Source organism: Rhinopithecus bieti, unplaced genomic scaffold, assembly GCF_001698545.2.
Source record: "Rhinopithecus bieti isolate Rb0 unplaced genomic scaffold, ASM169854v2 scaffold_39951, whole genome shotgun sequence".
Classification (NCBI taxonomy): domain Eukaryota; kingdom Metazoa; phylum Chordata; class Mammalia; order Primates; family Cercopithecidae; genus Rhinopithecus; species Rhinopithecus bieti.
In genome coordinates, this window is record NW_016816406.1 from 433,211 (window position 1) to 445,291 (window position 12,081).

General features: G+C 40.1%; 1 long non-coding RNA gene across 1 annotated transcript; it reads right to left on the reverse strand.

Moving 5' to 3' along the window:
- Window positions 1-1,129: 1,129 nt before the first annotated feature.
- LOC108517041 (uncharacterized) lies at window positions 1,130-10,249 on the reverse strand. The gene is made up of 3 exons (XR_001881986.1): window positions 10,114-10,249; window positions 2,034-2,913; window positions 1,130-1,310 (listed from the first exon to the last, which is right to left on the reverse strand). It is a non-coding gene; the product is annotated as an uncharacterized LOC108517041 (long non-coding RNA).
- Between the last annotated feature and the right edge of the window lie 1,832 nt (window positions 10,250-12,081).

The following is a 12,081-nucleotide window of genomic DNA, read 5'->3' on the forward strand; positions in this document are numbered from 1 at the left end:
CAAACATGCTCTCCTACTCTACAGCATTTATAATCAAAGATATTACCCCTATACTTGTCACTCTCACAATCCATTTTATTAAAGGAATCGTTTGTATTTTATTCAGGAATTTTTTAAATCAATCTACAAAATGAGGCAACTCACACCACCACCTGGTATCGGTAGTTTCTTGGCTGAAGCTACTGAAATTGATACATTGGCTATCTTCTTGGCCATCAGGAGCGGTACAGGTACTTTCTGTTGACTGCACCTAATTCTTCCTTTGTGGATGGCTTTGTGGACAGTGGTCAAAGCTCAGAATGACAGAAGTCTGAGCTTGGTTTAGCATCAAAATCCAATCTAGCACTTTTTTTTTAACTTTCGCTTTTGCTGTTACTTGTAACAATAACCAAGGGATTGTATGTTTAGCATGATTCTTCTTATTTTGTATTTCCTTATGTATCAAATGAGCTAACTCCTTGGAAGTCAGGTCTTCAAAATCCCATTGGCAACTTTTACCTTTAGTAATTAATGTTGGGAGACATTAGCACAGTTCAACAGTTCAGCACAGCTGCAGTACGGGTGACTAGGTAACTATCCACAGATCAAAAGTCCCTTGTTTTCTACCCTTTTATCTCTTCTCTTTCTTTTTCTTTTCACCTTTTTTTTTTTTTTTTTTTTTTTTTTTTTTTGGTAGAGATGAGGTCTCATTATGTTGCCCAGGCTGGCCTCCAACTCCTGGGCTCAAGTGATCCTTCCACCTTGGCCTCCCAAAGTTCTTGGTTTCTATGACCCAGGGCTAGTCTTGCAAATCCCACTTCTGATATCAACTATGAACTATTTTACCCACAGCACTTCTGACACCAAATGTGTGGGTTTTATTTTTCCCACACCAACAACCAATTCCCCAGCTCTCTGACACCAACTAGATATCTAGCTATTCAGTTACATTCTGATGCTAACTACCTGGAGTTAGGGTCAGACTCCACAACTTAAGGGCTCATTGTCACCAAACTGCCTCAACTCAGATGCCAGTTGACCAACTGGCTGTAAATCAGGGATTCCCATGATCCCTTCGTTGGGTTTAATAATTGGCTAGACCAGCTCACAGAACTCAGAGAAAACAGTTTACTTACTATTGCCAGTTTATTGTAAAGCTTATTATATAAAGATAAAAATAAAAAGATAGTTGAAGAGGCACAAAGGGCAAGGTCTGGAGGGGTTTCCATGACAGGAACTTCTCTCTCCATGGAGTCGAGGTGTTTCACCCTCCTGGCACACGGATGCGCTCACCAACCCAGAAGCTCTCTGAACTCCACTGCTTTAGGTTTCTATGGAGGATCCATTACACAGGCATGATTGATTTAATCATTGGCCATTGGCAATTAACTCAAACTCCAGCCCCTCTCCCCTTCTTGGAGGTCAAGGGGTGAAGTGAAAGTTCCCACCCTCTAATCACACAGTAGGTTCTTATGGCAAACACCTCCTATTCTGAAGCTATTTAGGGTCCACCAAGAGTCAACTTAGTATCAATTCAGGTATGGCTGAAAGGCGCTGCTTGTTATGAAGAAGAAGAGGCACTCCTTTCACTTCTATCACTCAGGTAACTCCAAGGGTTTTATAGCTCTTGTGTCAGGAACCAGGGACAAAGACGAAACGTAAGAAAATATGCTTTTAGCACCTTACCTTTTGGGAAATTACAAGCATTTTAGGAACTCTGTGCCAGGGATTGGGATGAAGACCAATTATATCAGAAAACCACAGGATGCTTAGAAGAGTTAACTGCTCTTGCCACATCTTTAGCAACTAACAGGTGTATCCTGGGAATTCTAGGGTTTGTCGGTTTGCATCGTGGCCTTTAAAGCTTTTGCTTCGTTTGTGTATTTCCTCTCTCCTTCCTGGGCCTCCCCATCTCTATTATTAAAGACCGAGGTAGCCACTTTCAGGAGGTTCTCTAATGTACTATCTGGTCCCAGGGCTCATTTCTGCAACTTCCTCCTGATATCAGGAGCTGCCTGAGTAATACATTTATACTAGCCTTCCATTATGCATACCTGAAAGTGTGTCCTCCTCCAGTCTTCCATCTCATCATTGGGATGCCATTTAGGGTCATTCGCTGGTACTGCTTCTCTTCCGGTTGGATAATATTCATCCCCTTCCCTGAGGCTATATGTGATACAAAGCTCATTCCTAAATCTCTCTGCTGCTTGCAGAGTGGATTGTTTCTCAGTGTCCATCAGGGTCTGATTCAAAAGCAACATATCGTCTTTTCAAGGGAGTGCAAATATTAGGGTGAGATTCTGGAGAGCCTCTATGTATCTATAAGGATCATCTGAAAACTTGTCAAGATCCTCCTTAATTTGTAGGGAGAAGGAGACCTTGACCTTACTGGGCTCAAATTCACTGGGCATCTGTTGGAGGGGCAGGAGTGAGACTGGGGCTTGTTTAGGGTGAGGATTTCTAGGAGGGGGCAAGTGAGAGGCTGAAGCTGGATAGGGAGGTTGGGGTGGACCTGGAAGAGCAGGGCTCAAGGGAGCTGGCTCCTCTGTTGGGGGTGCCTCTGGGACTCATATCTTTAATTCTCTAGGCTTGGCCCTTGCAGCTTTCCCTGAGATGGCAAACAGGAGGGCTGGATCTATCCTTAGCAAAGGTCTGGATTGCCTTGCAAGGTATAGAAAGCCTGCATATATGTGGCCTCAGACCGTCTGTCCTCATGTCTGCAGAAAAGTTCCAACTGCCAAGTGGTATTGAAATGAATGATTCCTTCCTGAGGCCAACTCAGTCCTTCCTGTAAATCATAATTTGGCCAAACCTTTGTGCATACAGCTATGAGGTGTTTTTCCTCCAGATTCTGAGGGTCAGAACAGTCCCAGTTGCAGGATACACTCCAGAGGAGTATAAGTTGGAAGTGGTGAAGAGAACTGGTTGCCCATTCTGAAAGACAGGGAATAGAGGAGTCCATCATTGTCTTCTTTCAGCGAATACTCAGGGTGTAATGGAGAGAGAAAATGAGTGTCCCCCTTCACTTTCCACCTCTTGTCCCTGAGCCCCAGTGACCTTGGCAAGTGACATAGGTGCCAATGCGGTAAGGTACCTATGAGGTAGAGAAAATCTGGAGAATAGGAATTAACCGCCCTCACCTATGCCTACTTTTCTCCCTGCTGTTGGCAAACTTTGAGTTCCCTGGGCCTGTTTATGCTACGAAGCATGGCCTCCTTCCATGCGGTGGAGGTTTCAAGTGGCAGAAATTAGTTCTGCCCATTTATGCTGTGTCTGTTGCCTGTCTTTGGATCCCTCAGACCTGGTTTTCCTTTTTAGGACCTCAGCCTGTAGCTTGGAATCAACGTTGGGACTGAAAAGGCATTTCAGAAGCTGTTTGTGTCCATTTAGAGCTTCTCAAATATGCCCTGCTGAATTTGCAGTTCTCAGCCAGCAGGGCTCGTTTCACCGTTAACTTCCTATCAGAAACAGTGTTGGAAGGGGGAGCCATCTCACTTAAAAAAGGAAAAAAAACAGAAAAATAGCTTAAGGGGCAAAAATAGGAGCGATTCTGAGGAAAGAACCACCTGCTTAGTGCAAGTGGGCCCTCCTAATCCTTATAACTTTCCCATTCTTTCCCCGGTTCAGACAAGGTTGAATTCCTTGGCCAGGGGAGGTTCCATTGGCATGGCAGGTAAGAAGCACCTGGTAGAGCCCTGGTTGCTGCCTCAACTTCCTCCCACCCCCCTTGTGGCTGTTGAACTTGGCCTTTGCCTGCTGTGGGCACACCCAGGCACCCGAGCTGGGAGGAAAAAGGGTAACGGGAAGTGCCCTGAGCCATGTGTACCTATGGCTGTCGACATGGAGGCATACATGGCACTTCTAGGAACAATTGGTCTGACTGGCACCTTTGTTGGCTGAGCCAAATGCTCATTTTGCTTAGTAAAATTGCTGCAGCCTGTAACAAAACTCTTAACACTATAAAGGAAGAAATAGCCATTTTAAACCATGTGAGAGAGAAAAGAGAAAAAGAGAAAGCAGAGCATCTTACCCACAGAAAGAGAAGTGGCAGGGTTTTGGAATAAAGGCAGACCCCATAGTTTTGTATTTGCTCACACTCAACTTCTGAGATACTGGACAAGTCCCCATGTGAAATGGGAATATTTCCCTTGTCCCCTTGCAGAGCATGTGATGGGAGTGTGGCTTGCTTCTTCAGTGCCCCATTGCTCAAATCTCTAGGGGAGCATTCAGAGACAGGCAGGCTGTGGGGCTCCAACCTCATGGCAGTGGAGCAGAAGTGGAGCCCTAGCCAGAGACCACACCCTCATCTACCTAGCACTTCCCTTTCCCCACTCCGTATCATTTAAAGGGACCATGTTCTTCCCTTCCCAGCACTCCCATATCAAATGTATGTGTACATGTTTAAGAAATCTTGGCTTTAATTCTAACAAAATGATAAAATTACTATGTCATTTTAGATGCTAATACTTCTAATTTTGTATAAAACTTTTATAATCTTTACCCTTCATAATTTTTAGATTGGTGAGATTTGCAGAACTTTAAACTGGTATCTATTGTATGGCTACATCATAATTTTATTTAGTCATTTTACTAGAATTAAAACTAAAATTTCTGGTACTCCAAGTAATCCTTCAGTTTTTTCAAAGGAATATAAAATACATCTATGCACATACATTAGAAAATCTAGAAGAAATGGATAAGTTTCTTTCTGGACAAATACCCTATACTTCGCCCAAGACTGAACCAGGGGGAAATTGATCCCCTGAAGACCATATCATGAGTTCTGAAATGAGGCGCTAACTAATATCTACCAACCCCTCGCCCCTCCCCCCCCGCCCAAGAAAAGCCCAGGACCAGATATCCATCTGAATTCAACCAGATGTACAAAGCTGAATTCAACCAGATGTACAAAGAAAAGCTGGTACCATTCCTATTGAAACTATTCCAGAAACTTGAAAAGAAGTGAATTCTCTCTAACTCATTCTATGAGGGCAGCATCATCCTGATACCAAAACCTGGCAGAGATACAAACAATTAAAAAACTTCAGGCCAATATCCTTGAAGAACATATGCAAAAATTCTCAACAAAATACTGGCAAACTGAATCTAGCAACACATCAATAAGCTTATCCACCATGATCAAGTCAGCTTCATCTTTGGCATGCAAGTTTGGTTCAACATACACCAATCAATAAATGTAATTCATCACGTAAATAAAACTAAAGACAAAAACCACATGATTATCTCAGTGAATGCAGAAAAGGTTTTCCATAAAATTCAACAGCCCTTCTTGTTAAAAACTCTTAATATACTAGGTATTTAAGGAACATACATCAAAATAATAAGAGTCATATATGACAAATCTACAGTCAATATCATATTAAATGGGTAAAAGCTCAAAGAATTCCCCTTGAAGACTGACACAAGATGAGGATAACCTCTCTCACCACTCCTTTTTAACATAGCGTTAGAAGTTTTGGCCAGGGCAACTGGGCAAGAGAAAGAAATAAAGCATATTTAAATAGGAAGAGAGGAAGTCAAATTGTCTTTGTTTGCAGATGACATGATTCTATATTTAGAAAATCCCATCATCTCAGCCCCAAAGCTTCTTAAGCTGAGAAGAAACTTCAGCAATGTCTCAGGTTACAAAATCAATGTGCAAAAGTCACTAGCATTCCTATACACCAACAGTAGACAAGTGGAGAGCCAAATCACAATTGCTACAAAGAGAACAAAATACCTAGGAATACAGCTAAGAAGAAAAGTGAAGGGCTTTCTCAAGGAGAGGTACAAACCACTGCTCAAAGAAATCAGAGGAGACACAAACAAATGGAAAAATATTCCATGCTCATGGATAGGAAGCATCAAGATCTTGAAAATGGCCATACTGCCCAGAGCAACTTATGACTCAGTGCTATTCCCATTAAACTATCATTGAATTCTTCACAGAATTAGAAAAAAAACTATTTTAAAATGTATGTCGAATAAAAAAGAGCCTGAATAGCCTGAATAATACTAGGCAAAAACAGCAAAGTCAGAGGTATCACACTACCCAATTTCAAACTATACTACAAGGCTACAGTAACCAAAACAGCATGGTACTGGTACAGCAACAGACACATAGACCAATGGACACAGAGTAGATAACTCAGAAATAAGACCACACACCTACAGCCATCTGACCTTTGACAAACCTGACAAAAATGAGCAATGGGAAAGGATTCCCCGATAAATAGTGCTGGGAGAACTGGCTAGCCATATGCAGAAAATTGAAATTGGGCCCCTTCCTCATATCATACACAAAAATATACTCAAGATGGATTAAAGACTTAAGTGTAAAACCCAGAACTATAAAAACCTCAGGAGAAAACCTAGGCAATAACATTCAGGATATAGACATAGGCAAAGATTTCATGAAGAAGATGCCAAAAGAAATTGTAACAAAAGCAAAGATTGACAAATGGGATCTAATTAAACTAGAGAGCTTCTGCACAGCAAAAGAAAATATCAACAGAGTAAACAACCTACAGAATGGGATAAAATTTTTGTAATTCATGACAATGATCTAATATCTAGCACTTATCAGGAACTTAAACAAATTCACACACACACACAAAATGACTTCATTAAAAAGTGAGCAAAGGACATGAAAAGACATTTCTCAAAAGAAGACATACATGTGGCCAACAATTACATGAAAAAAAGCTCAAGGTCACTGATCATTAGAGAAATGCAAATCAAAATCACAATGAGATACCATCCCACTCCAGTCAGATGGCTATTATTAAAAAGTAAAAAAGTAATAGATGTTGGCAAGGTTGTATTGAAAAAGGAATGCTTTTACATTGTTGGTGGGAGTATAAATTAGGTCAACTATTGTGGAAGACAGTATGGCAATTTTTCAAAGACCTAGAGACAGCACTACTATTTGACCCAGCAATCCCATTACTGGGCGTATACCCAAAGGAATATAAATTGTTCTATAATAAAGACACATGCGCACATATGTTCATTACAGCACTATTCACAATAGCAAGGACACAAAACCAACCTAAATGCCCATCAATGATAGACTGGATAAAGAAAATGTGGTGCATATACACCATGGAATACTATACAGCCTTAAAAAGGAACAAAGTCATGTCCTTTGCAGGGACATAGATAGAACTAGATGCCATTATTCTTGCCAGACTATCTCAGGAATGGAAAACCAAATACCACATGTTCTCACTTGTGAGAGCTAAATGATGAGAACACATAGATATATAGAGGAAAATAACAAACACGGGGGCCTACCAAACAGCAGAGGGTGAAAGGAGGGAGAGAATTTAAAAAAGTAATGGACACTAGGCATAATACTTGGGTGATTAAATAATCAGTGCAAGAAATCTCCATGACATGTATTTACCTATGTAACAAACCTGCAAATCCTGCACATGTATCTCTGAATTTAAAATGAAAGTTAAAAAAACAAATGAACATAACTTAATCCCTATTCCTCTCTCTATAAAATTTGTGAAATAACTGACAATACCGCAACATTTCCATAAGAAATTGTTTAAGACCTTGGCACATAGAATATGTAATATTTGTGAAGAAAGTGTCATAGCTATCTATATACAGAAAATATTTATTGGAAATTCTCCTTGTGCAATTCAAATTCTAAAGATGTAAAAATCAAGTATTTCATATTAGTAAAATATTAAAGTACTATGAACTTACCATAAATTTGACTCTGATTTGGCAATCGCATAAAGAAAATACAAGATACATCTTGTAAACTAAATGATTCATCACTGAAAATAAATGTTAACACATTAACATCACTAGTTTTCTAGCTCCTTCTTTCAACATAAAATAGGCTTTAAAGTAAATTATACCGTATAGTATAACTCAGCTCCCCATCCTGCTGAGGGCCACTTCCACCCCTCAATAAAATCCTCCACATTCACCACCCTTCAGTTTGTTCACATGACCTGATTCTTCCTGGACGCTAAACAAGAACTGGGGTACCAAGAGGGCAGGTCCAAAAGGCTGTCACCCTGACCCTCCACTGACCTGTTAAATACTTAAGTCCTTTGTGGACAGAAAAGCTAAAGTAGCATTAAAGAGTAACATTAGGGTAGAAAATATCAGATATATGCTCACCTAGCTACTAAAACACAACACATAGAATATGTTGAGGTCTCCGCTGTAGAATATGCAAGTCAATAAAATCAGCAAATAAAATTGACAAAAGGTGATTATTTCTCATTAAAAAAAGAAAGTAATTTATACTTTGTCTTAAAGTTTTAAAGCAGGATATTCCAGTTTTAAGACAAAGAAATGGCAAAAATAAAATAAAATAAACATATATACTGGCAAGTGTTCTTTTGACTCACAACTGTAATCTAAACACTTTGAAAGACCAGGGCAGGCAGATTGACCACAAAATTTTGAGACCAGCCTTGGCAACATGGCATAGCTCTGTCTCTACAAAAAATACAAAAATTAGGCATAGTGGCACATGCCTGTGGTCTCAACTACTTGGGAGGCTGATGTGAGAGGATCACCAGAGTTTGGGAAACCGAGGCTGCAGTGAGCTATGATCATGCCATTGCACTCCAGCCTGAGCAACAGAGTGAGACCTTATCTCAATAAATACATAAATAAATAAAAGACCTAGCACAAATTCTTTTAAGAGTATGTGTGTGTATGTGTATACATACAAATATTTTTTACAAATATCCTCCAGTAGTATGAGGTTGATTAGTACAATGGAGGAACAACATTTAACAGCTGTCCTGTGCCTTAAGGGACATAAGTCTTGATTGTCCATTCATAGATACTGTATTTAAAGGAACAATAACTTTATTCTATTTAATTTAGTAGCAACTTCTCCAGAATGGATTGCAGTCAGAAAACTGTCAGATCTCTTTTGGGTGAGAACTTTGGAATGTTAAGGAAGTCTGTTTCTTAAGAATGAATGATAGTCAGGTAGTTGGATGCAGTAATTTAGGTTTCTGTTTATTATAAGTAGAGATATTTTTCTAAGTTTTCTACTAGTTTAGTTGTAGAACAATTCTTCTCTTCCTCTGTGTTAATTGGAACCTTGGCAGATATACTTTCACTGGTTTTACTGAAATGTATTGTTCCACTAAAATAAGGGTAAAAAGAGAAGGAACAGAATAGAAAATCTTCAGTCTTCAGATTTAGTGCTACCAACGCATTAGAAGACCCAGTTTTCAGAGTTGCTGGAGGAGTAGAGATGTCTACAGATTTCTGACTAATGTCACCATTAGTTTTCCTTTTTAATTATGCTGTGGAGGAAAGTTAGTTATTTCATATAAGAGAGAAAGGGTTTGCTCTGAGGGTAGCAGCATATAACTTTCCACCTCTATATTTTAACGTACATTTTGAGTAGGGTTAGGAGCAATGTTGGTGATACGGATGGGAGGCAGGGAAATACTGGGTAGAAGAGGGGAGTCCCCAGCAAAAGCCACACATGTTCAAGCCTGGAACCACAGACCAAAGTGAGAACATTTATTGCTGTTTTTCCACTCAAATGTTGTTTTTTGGCCCACCCCACACCCCATCCTGTACCCATGAAAACCACAGGTCCCACCACCAGAGCAGCAGAGCAGCAGAACAGCAGAGTGGCAGCGTGGCAGAGAAAGAAAGAAAGAAGAAGCTGCCGGATGTCAGAGAGAAACAGTTTGAGCTCAGAGGGACAGCTTGATGGTGGGACCCCAGAGAAGAATTTGGCTGAAGACCGTGAACTCCAGGGGAAGACCACCTTCCCATTCCATCCCCTTTCCAGCTCCCCATCCTGCTGAGAGCCACTTCCATCCCTCAATAAAATCCTCTACATTCACCACCCTTCAATTTGTTCACATGACCGGATTCTTCCTGGATGCTAAACAAGAACTGGGGTACCAAGAGGGCAGGTCCAAAAGGCTGTCACCCTGACCCTCCACTGAGCTGTTAAATACCTAAGTCATCTGTGGATAGAAAAGTTAAAAGAGCACACTGTAACTTTCACCTTCTGGGGCTTTGGGGGTCACAGAAGCCCCCCTAGATGCTGCCATGGGGTAGCACAGAGTTCTACTCCTGCTGGCACCCAGAAGCCCTCCTTCTGGCCCCTACACCACTTACCTGTGAGCTCCCCCTCCTATGAGGGGTGGAGAGCTGTGGGCTGAGTAAACAAGCCAACCCCTTTGCGACTGTTGCAAAGGGGCCAGGGAACTATTCCGTTTCATCCGCACTCTTGGCAGGCACCAATGTCCTTTCATCTTTTCTGCTTTTGCAAGAAAAAAAAAAGAAATCGATGTTTTATGTAGATTTGAAACCTTTAGTCCAAGTTTTAACTCCGAAATATTGTTTATATCTCCAAATTTAGCACAAATGGAGTTGTACCAGTCTCTCTCATTCATTCTGGAGTAGGTTTTAGGTTAGTCAATGCACCTTCAGCCTTGCTCAGTGCACTGTGTGCCTGATGCCTCATTCCTAGGTGAGAGTTTGACCTAGGCGAGTAGTCATTCCAATTCTCAGTACATACTTTCTTTTCATTTTATTTGAATGTTTAGGATTGAATTTGTAGTCATCTATAAAATGGATGATTCTTTATACAGGAAGTAATTGCAATACTATCAATCCCTTCCAAAGGGGTAAAAAGAGAATCATTATACTATGCCTTTTGCCTTTTTTTCTTTTCTATGTTTGGGTTGATTTAACTTTTTATTCGATATTGATGAAACAATTAGAGTAATTTCCTTGGAACATCTTCATGATCAGTTTTACATGCCTGATAGTTTCATCATCTGCCAACTTCCATGACAACATCATTACTTTTGGAAACATCTCTTACATTAACCTCTGCTCTCAAACCCCATTGTTCATATTATTTCCTGTGTTAATTGGATAGTTATTTCATTTCATAATTCTCTTTGGACCCAAAACTTCACGATTCTTACACAATTGACTACCATCTCTTCGTTGTTTATATGATTTACTATAATGTGTGGATCTCCATCTGTCTTTATGGTTTCTTGTTTTACTCCTTGGAGCTTTGCGAGGAATCTCTAATATCGTTGCCAAGGATTTAGTCAGGATCTTTTTTGGAGGGGGGGCATATTTATTCTTATCTTTTGACTTTGCACTGTTCATTTTATCTATATCTTTTTAATCTGGATTAAGTGTCTATTCCAACTTGTAGTGATGCTATAGCTTCATTAGACATTTTTGGGCAATTGGAGATAAAGGTTTCACTTGTCAGTATGAGGCAGGGCACTGTTCATAATTTCAGCAACACTTTGGGAATTCACTACATAAGAAGCTGCTCCGTCTTGGATGTAAGCAAGTTCATGTCGGGCGCTCTGGGACTGTAGGTTCAGAGGCAATGTATCTTTTGTCTTCTCAGGTGAATCTGATGGCAAGAGTTTGAAATATGCAGTTTGGGCATTATACTGAACTTCACAAAAGTCAGATAAGGCTTTCTGGTTAGAAGTGTTGCAGGAGCACTGGCAGCTCGCTCCGGCTTTTTGTTATTTGGAAAAAACAACCTAATTTTCCCATAAGCCAATGTGACAGAGCTCGTATTTTATAAAAATATGTTTTTTCTGTGATCTGATATTTCATACAAATGAATCAACATTATTTTAACAAAGCTCTATTTTAGTTTATACTCTTTTGTTTGCAGAAAACTGATAAGAGGAGCATAATCATATTGGGCTTTAGATCTTAGCCTCCTGCCAAGGAAATTATGGAATCTTTGTGAATTGTGGTTGGTTACATAGTTTATAAATCAGAGATTTCATTTCCTCTTCTTATTTATGTAGGAAGTACAAGCTTCCTAGTATTCTCTCCTGCAAGCTAGAGAACCAGGAAAGCCAGTGTTGTAATTCAGTCTGAATCCAAAGCCTTAGAACCAGGAAATGTCTTCATGACTAATACGTGAAGTATTATTAAAATATGCCTAAATCAAACAAAGCATAATTCTCAGTGTAAGGCCAAAGGTCTGGGAAACTGGGGAACTCCAATGTCTGAGAGTAGGAAGAAATGAATGCCCTAGCTTTAGAAGAGAATGAATTTACCCTACCTGACTTTTTGCTCTGTTTGGGCAGG